Below are 8,568 nucleotides of genomic sequence, written 5' to 3'. Positions count from 1 at the left end.
CATTATTGTTCTTACCAACCCATTATTTCTACATAAGCCTTAAATAGGCATGCTTTAGCGTTTTATGGGCATCCATTAACAGATGGGTGTTTGTATTGCTCAAGAGTACATCGGAAGGCTGTACAAAGTGCATTTTGTCCCGATGTTTGTGCTTAGGTGTGAAGCAGGTTTTATATCGCTTTCCCTCAGTTTTGCCAACAAATTGCCACATTTTGATGAACATCCACTAAGAAATCGATTAAGATAATAGCAACTGCCTTGAAAATATAATATGCGAGTTGAGCGTGTGTCAAGAAACAGTAAATGTCCTTGGCTGTATCGAATTAGGGAATTAGCTGTTACAAGATTGATTCTTTGTTGATGGCTGGATTTCTTCCAGTCTTTTGAGTCCATTGTGGCATTGGCATGTTAGATTGATAAATGGCCAGTTCTTGTTGTCCTGTACAAAATGATATGAGTTGAAGATAAAGATGTCTGTCAATTGATGGACTCGACCTTTTACTTTTTTTAGCCAGGCTTGTGTGCATGTGACTAAACGTGTTGGTGTGATCCACCTTGCTGCTACAAAGTAGTTTAAAATGAACAGAGTCCATTAACAGCATTCTCTGTAAAAGGTGATCTGATGCTGACTCAGGTTCTGGAAGGTGGGGGTAATTCTTGAAGGACAGTCAGACAATGATAAAGTCTCCCCTCACAACCCCCTCAGTTCCCGGAGTAAGGGATTGTGGGATTGGCACCTCAACCCCACCCCTGCCCCCTTGCAAAAGGAAAAAGAAGAGCGGTGAAGAGGAATAAAGTGCTGATCGGGGAAATCTAGGCTGCTCACACTTGGGGGTCAAGGGGAAGACAAACCAATGTCAGGTTACAGTAAATATTTAACTCTGCAGGAAGAAGAGATGTCAAAAAACAGAGTGAGGAAACATAAAGGGAGATTGATGTTTAACTATACAGTAAAAAAAATCCACTTATCGAAGCAAGTCACATTTTCCTCGCAAGTCATAATTCAAGCTTGTGTATTTGCCTTAAATGCATGTTGAAATGGTGGTGCCTTACCTTAATAGGCCAGCCATCCATCCAGTCACTTATCTTGTTCACGGTCGCATGCAGGGAGCTGAAGCCAGACATCCATTTACACTTGCATTCACAGCAAGTGGAACTGAAACACTCTGCCAGCACCAAAGTCAGGCAAATGCACAAAATAATTTCCATTTTTGTGGTGTCCACTTATGAGAACAAAGCAGACAGTGATGTAGTTATATCACCATATTTTTCTAACAATGCAAATATTTTCAAGATGTGGACTTGAGCATGCTAAGGATTCCCTAGTGTGAGTGCAGCCTCACTGTTTTATGCATAACAGGTCAGAAGGTGATCAGCTGTAAGCTCCCATCTATTCAGGACCTGCTCATCTCCAGGACCCGGGGATGTGGAGGTCGGATTATAGCTGACCTGACTCACCCTGGAAACATCCAGTTCACCCTCTCCCTTCAGGCAGGAGGCTACGGTTCATTTGGACCAGAACTTACAATTCGTTCAACAAATTCTCCCCTTGGCTTTTAGATTCATCAACATTAAATAAGTCAGAATCACTTAAATCTTAACACCTGCACTTGATGTCTATTGCACATTGTTTAAGTTTATTGCATATTATTTTCATTAACTTTGTTTTTTTTTAATTGATATTCATGCTTCAAGGTTCAACCATCGGACTGAAAAAAAATTCTGCTTGTGCATATGCATTTCACTGACAATGCTAATAAAATCAATTCTGATTTGAGATTCTTGTTTGAAATAGTCAACAAAAGGCAAAAGGGTGGATTAGATATTGGCATTGCAATGGCGTACATTCAAGTACCTGCCCACTTTGTGACTGCAAGACCTGAAAAATGGCTGAGCAGTGACAACGCGAATTGCGTTTTGTGCAATACTAACATTTTGCATCACCTGCCAGCCAACCTCAGAGGGGTTGAGGAATTAACTGCTTCAGTTTCTTTTTGGAGAAAAAGCGACAATGATTCCAGAAAATATCCTTAAATGTGGAATAGAGAGTAGAAAGAAGAACCAGCCTTGCTCTCACTTAGCATGTCTTTATTTGGTCACATTTAGTTCTTCAGTTTCTTTTTGGAGAAAAAGCGACAATGATTCCAGAAAATATCCTTAAATGTGGAATAGAGAGTAGAAAGAAGAACCAGCCTTGCTCTCACTTAGCATGTCTTTATTTGGTCACATTTAGTAAACCACACCCATTACTAGAATGTCGTATTGCTGGCTAAGTAGTTCCCTAACAGTAATTGAATGGGCAGCTAAGGCTGGAGGTTAAACAGACGTGTGAGCTTACTGGGAGGAAACTGGCCTTGAGTCCTCTAAACGATTCTAAATGGAGGGACCTCCTCACTGATGACCTTTCTGAGATGGATTTTAATGCATAAAGTGGAATAAAGCTGAATTAATCATGTGAAGGGACTAGGTCATGGACAGAGGTGTACCGAAGATAGTACAAGGTGTGTGCATGGATGCCTGCGTGTGTGTGTGTGTGTGTGTGTGTGTGTGCGTGCGTGCGTGCGTGCGTGTGTGTGTGTGAGCTTTGTTTTAATTGTAAAATGGGCTTGTGGAAATATCAAAATACTCAACGATCAAAGTGAAAAAGCAAGGTCCCAAAGGAAACAGGAAACATGGCCTATGACAGCAATAACAACAATAAATTCACACACCCTGAATAAACCCAGGGAAATAAATACAAACAAATTGATGAGACAACGAGGTATATTTGGACAGGAAGCGAGTGGCTGGAGAGAGCTGACTGCTCGCCAGAAAGAAAAGTGCTGATGAGAACAGGTGAAGATAAAGATGAAATGTAACATGAAACAAAAGTGAATCTTTGTAGTTAAAATGTGACAATACAAATCCAGCATGTCCATGTTCTAAATGTATGTGTTTGAGCACAGCAGCTAACTAGCACATGCATGTGATCATGCAAAAACCAAGGTCAGTGAGACATACTGTATGCACGCACATGTGGGTGCAGCTATAAACAGTAATGGCTGTGCAGCGGAGTATGAGACCAGACTAACAACTCTACTGGCCCGCCTGCCGCCACAGATCAGCGCTGCCCTCACCATCGGACGTGACAGCCACAAGCGTCCGCGCTAAAATAGCCACCATACGGCTGTTACAAGCCTCAGTAACAGAGCTCTGCTTACGACGGCTGACGGCATCACATTTCAGCCCCGGCTGGCAGAACTCAAAGATGGAAGGCAGAAGAGAAAGGAAAAGATATATCAAAGATGGTTACAAACGTTGGTTGATCTTTGATTGTTTGGGGTTTTCTCAGAATTTTTTGAAAAGGACATACAAATATGCCAATCCTTGGCATCATAAAACCTTTGTCCACTTTTTAAAGTCACATTGGTGATTCGTAAACTATAGCTGGTAGATTAGAATTTGTTTTGAGTAATAGTATTGACTTAATTTTTTACTTTAATTTGAAAACTTGAAGCATAAAGTGGCCATTTTTGGCGGTAGTAGTATTTCAGTCGCACAAATTCTACATTTCTACTACATGTGACATCCTCTTTAGTCGATGTTTCCGGAGATCAAAAAGCAGAATGGAATAGTTCAACAATCTCTTGTGAACAAATGGGTCAGTGAACTACATTCAGGGCACAGAACACAAAAGTTTGATTTAAAGCATAAATCATTTTAACCTGGTTTTTAAAAAGTTTATTTTGGGGCTCTCATGTCAAATCTCTGGACAGTTTCTGAGAACCACCAAACTATCTCACCGATTAACAATGTGTGCTAAAGGGGACAATTCAAATAAATCCTCAGATTAATTTTGTGATTAAATGTTTGTTATTTTAAAAAAACATAATACAATAAATGCTTGAAATTTTATTTTGGGGCTGAGTAGCTACAAAAGTTCACCTGTCTGAAGTATTTCATAGACAAATTTAATGAACAGCATATTCTGCCAACTTGAAAATAATAGTACATTTGCTGATAATACTGGCACTGCCAGTCTAAACCTTGACTCTACATGTTTAGTATTTCAATGGATGACTGTCACAACCATCACAATAAAATGTTAGCTGAAAGCGTTCTAGGTTCTACATTTACTGTCAAAGGGAATCTTTCCTTTGCGATAGCGGTTGTACTACCCATTTTATTTTAACCACCATCTTGATGTATTCTTGCTTTCCAGCTGAATTGCGCTTTTTTGGTTTCGTCAGGATAGATAGAGGGTGAAAGATAGTGTAAAATGTTTGTGCTGCCATACACTCCAACAGTTCGAACAGGTAAGGGAGAAGAGTGACTGAGTGAGGAGGAAGTGGGGAGAGATTTAAGGTTTCAAGAAGCCACTTTATATTATCAGGCAGCCTCAGGCTCTGCAGAGTTTGCCGCGGGCCCAGAAGCTGCTGTTATCTCACCTATATCTCAACAAATTATCCCAGCCAGACCCCACAGCCTTTCATCAGCCACGTCTCACCATGTCCGCAGGAGAAGGCCCAAAGCCTCAAACCACCCCTTACCAACTCACCTCTTTCTTTTTATAATAGCTTCAGCTCAGCTCACTTTATCATTCAGCTGATATTTTGTTCATCTTCTGGGAAGTGGATGTGCAACTTAAAAAATCTCCCTTCAGAGACCAAAGTCTCTTCAATAAGGTTTTTTTCATGATTGACACCTTCAGTTTGGCCATAATTCACTTAACAACACACACACTCATTTATTGTTTGACTTCGTAACATGGCGTGAACCTGGGTATTCTGCAGCAATCTGTAATTCCACATGATTATTAATTAGCAAAATTAATTGGTCCAAATAATCCACACTCAGTATCCGTGAACGAAAAAGACAAGCCGTAATGTTTTCATTGGGAAAACAAGGCCTACTAGGCTGTAGGCAACAGCAGCTCTGTGTGTTCATGCCTGCTCATTCATGCTCAATTGACTGTGTGAGACACTGAAACTGAACAACCTGCCTAATGGATTCTACTCAGTTCTAATTCACAGAGAAAGGATCACCTGGTGGATCCTGCTGGGCCCTGAGCAATGAGAAATGAACAGATAAATGCGTGATGTGTATTTTGTCGTGTTTGAACACACAGCTACTGCATCTACAAGCCACAATTTTCTATATTGCTTGTCCTGTATAAAGGGAATGCAGGTAGACTTAAGGCAAGGGACAAGTTCCAGCCTGTACTGGCCACCTGTCAATCACAGAGCAGCATTCACATTGTATTTCTCATGCCCAGTAGCAATCTGCTTTGGCATCCCTCCATTCTTTGAACTGCATGTCCAGGTTGAACACCTGTGAATGTGCTCATTCATGAGTCGTTGTGTCCCTCTATAAACAGGACTTGTGCAAGTTTTATACTGGACAGGAGTGACCTTGACATTAAGTACAGTGCTTCTTATGAGATGTATAAAGGGTAAGACAATGCTTTTCTCAGCCTAAAGGTCTTTGATGGATGAATGACATTAAAAACCAAATGACTTTCCTGGATGTTTTCTTCCTTCCTCAACAATGAAGCACAAGGAGAGCAAGTCTTTTTTTAATTCTGTATGAAATGAATCCAATAAAATTAATTTAATACTAATACCGTGCTTCTGACTGAACACGTTAGGGAACGCGAGAGAACAAATCTTGCAGTTAGTGAATGATAACCTCTCCGGGACCACTAGCAAAAAAAGAGACGTTTCCAGTCATGGAAGCGGTAGACCACAGCGCAATTAATATTCACAGACGCATTTTGAGTGACATTTCAGTTGGCATCCTGACGCCCAGTCATGCAGTGTCGGCAGGTTTGCTTCAATGGTGACTGTTGCATGCTAAAATAAAAGAAAGGAAGAATAATTTACACCACAAGTTTTGTGATGGGATCAGTCCATTGAAAACTGTTAAGCCCCCAGCAGCACCATACATGACATCTGTTGTTAAATCTGGGTATGAACAGTGGCTAACATTCTTCTGTTGTACACGTGTCCTGTTGAATTTAGTTGGGGATAATAAATATATCATCTTCACTGCACCCTACCAAGTTTCCTCTTAATTGCGAATCATTTTTCCCATAACTTCCTTTGAGCATTGCAAGTTTCCAACATATTATGAGTGTTAAAGTGACGGGGACGTACCTTTTATAAGCGCTGATGAGGCTTTCAGCCTGCTGTGTGATTTAGTGGGCAGGGTTTGGCCAATCTGTGTGGCTGCCTAAATTATGGGCCGCAGACAGGCCCAGTGTAATGTGTCAGCTGCAAATCAATGAACACATCTAAATATAGACATGTCTCACGTAACGCTGACACAATCACCACCATCGCCACCACACACATCGTTTCTACATTTCAATACAAACTCTGCCAATGGATGATAGAGTCGGAGTGACAAATGAGTTGAGATGATGTGTTGCCTACACTACACTCCCGTTGTACTCCTGCCCAAGTACTCGAGCAAGATAAAGAATTGTATAAAGTAGCTGTTTACACTCTCTAATGGCACAATAGAGAAAGTCAAGACGTTTTTTCGAAATGGATTCCTATTGTATTCATATTTTACTGGAAAACGCCAAAATCCAAGAATTGCAGCAAGCCTCGGGCTTGAATGGTTCACGTACATAGCTTGGATCATTGCGTGTACTTGAGCCCTTTAAGCATGGTAAGAATGATGTTACATGAGTGCCGGAATTTTAGAATTTTTGCTGACCTATTTTTACTTATGGCAGAAAATCTCAAAACCTACTGTCGTATCAGTATATCTTCCCTCCAGTTAGGCTAACCGCAAAATACACTCTCACACATTGTCCTATGTATGTCACACGTTCTCTTGGCCCTTTGTATTTGCCCCCTGGGTTTGAAATACTCTTTTCACATTTACTGTTTGCAGGCCTGCCACGGGCAACCATCAGAGAGATTAAAAAGATCCGTACAGTGCGTCCACTCTGCTTCCCTGCCATCAGGTAATGCTGAAAAAAAAAAACATTAATCTCCAAGACCATTTCACACGGCAGCTCAAGAAATGGTCTGCTGGGAACTTTCACGGCATCACCGGGAGGGATAGGTGGAGTGCAAAAAGAAAACAAAAACAAATGAAATATTTAGGAATTCAGAAGCAGTCAGACATGTACGTAGCAAAAACTGATACAAAACTATTCACACTCCCATTCAAAGCTGGATTACCTGGAGAAAGTCTATGTAAGATCTACAAATTCCACACAGAAAGATCCGAGATATCCCCAACAACTGAAAATGTGTGTCAATTTCTAGTTGGCTTCATTGACCACAGTGCTGACACAAGATGTGAATTTTGCTGCCCAATGCTCCTCTGGGACAGTTTAGATGCAGAGAACACATTTTGCTTAGCTTTGTGGAGATGAGAAATAAAATACCTTTACCTTAAAAGGGATGTACCCAGGGGGCTTCAAATTTGAGACGGTAATTAGAGATGGAGAGGTCGCTAATGCGGATGACTGATAACTGAACATTTTTTGCTTTTTGCCTTATCACATGTATTTGTGTTTTTTGCAAATATGATGTTTTCATGCAATGCAAGAGCTTAATTAAATGAATTCTCAAAAGAACTGAAATGCAAAGTTCTTATCAAACTCACATCTAAACCATACCCTTATCAGTTTAGATTTAAGTACAAAGAAATACAACAATGTCAATATTCACTAAACATGCACAAACATGTCAAACCTGCATTTCAGTAATTAACACTTAACAGAAAAATGAAGCTCAACCTTCGAGATTTACTTTATTACAAGAACAAATATAGGTGCACTAAAATATGTTGGGGTTTTTTTTACCTTAAAATAGGGCTATTGAATTATGAATTCATTTGGGCTAAATTTTCAAATCAAGAAATGTTGCCAGGCCATACACATTAGTAAATTGACGGTTTTCATTTTCAATTTTACATTTCAAAGTTGAAACGGACGGGTTGATTTTCCCCAGTATCTTGCTGCACCTGTTTTCAGCACCGCTAGCGACATTTGAAAACAACACAGTCAGCAACGTAGATATAGCTACTCAAGTGCTGCATTCACTGTTTTAAACACTTAAGCAATTTTGGAAATTTTGAAAACTGAAATACGAAACTGGAATCCATTTGATTCAAGCAGGCTGGGCTACTCGGGGGTTGGTTCTTGGCCGCATGTGGCCCGCGGGCCGCCATCTGATACCCTTGTGATTCTAAATGTGTTTCTTCAAACTTTATTTGGTAGAAACTTTACATAAAATCTGTGGTCAACCCCACCAAACATTGCAGCGATGAACTAAAACAAAGTAACCAGCAAGGTAGGCCTATTCTCAGGTCGAACATGAGTGACCTCTGACCTTGCAAATGTTCTGCTGGATGAATGAACGAAAACAGTGAATGAACTGAAGCATCAGCAGCATCAGCAGCAGCAGCAGCAGCAGCAGCAGTAACAGTTTCATTCATTTCTCACCTCAAGTGTTCCCCGCCCGGTCACTCCCACTCTGACGCTTTTACCCCCCACCCCCCTAAACGCTCCCAATGCCACTTGGGAGGCTATTTTTTGCCACTCTTCACTAAATAAGGCTGTGTCCC

The sequence above is a fragment of the Syngnathus scovelli genome, chromosome 2, assembly GCF_024217435.2.
Source record: "Syngnathus scovelli strain Florida chromosome 2, RoL_Ssco_1.2, whole genome shotgun sequence".
Taxonomy (NCBI): Eukaryota; Metazoa; Chordata; class Actinopteri; order Syngnathiformes; family Syngnathidae; genus Syngnathus; species Syngnathus scovelli.
Note: the sequence above shows the minus strand (reverse complement) of the source record.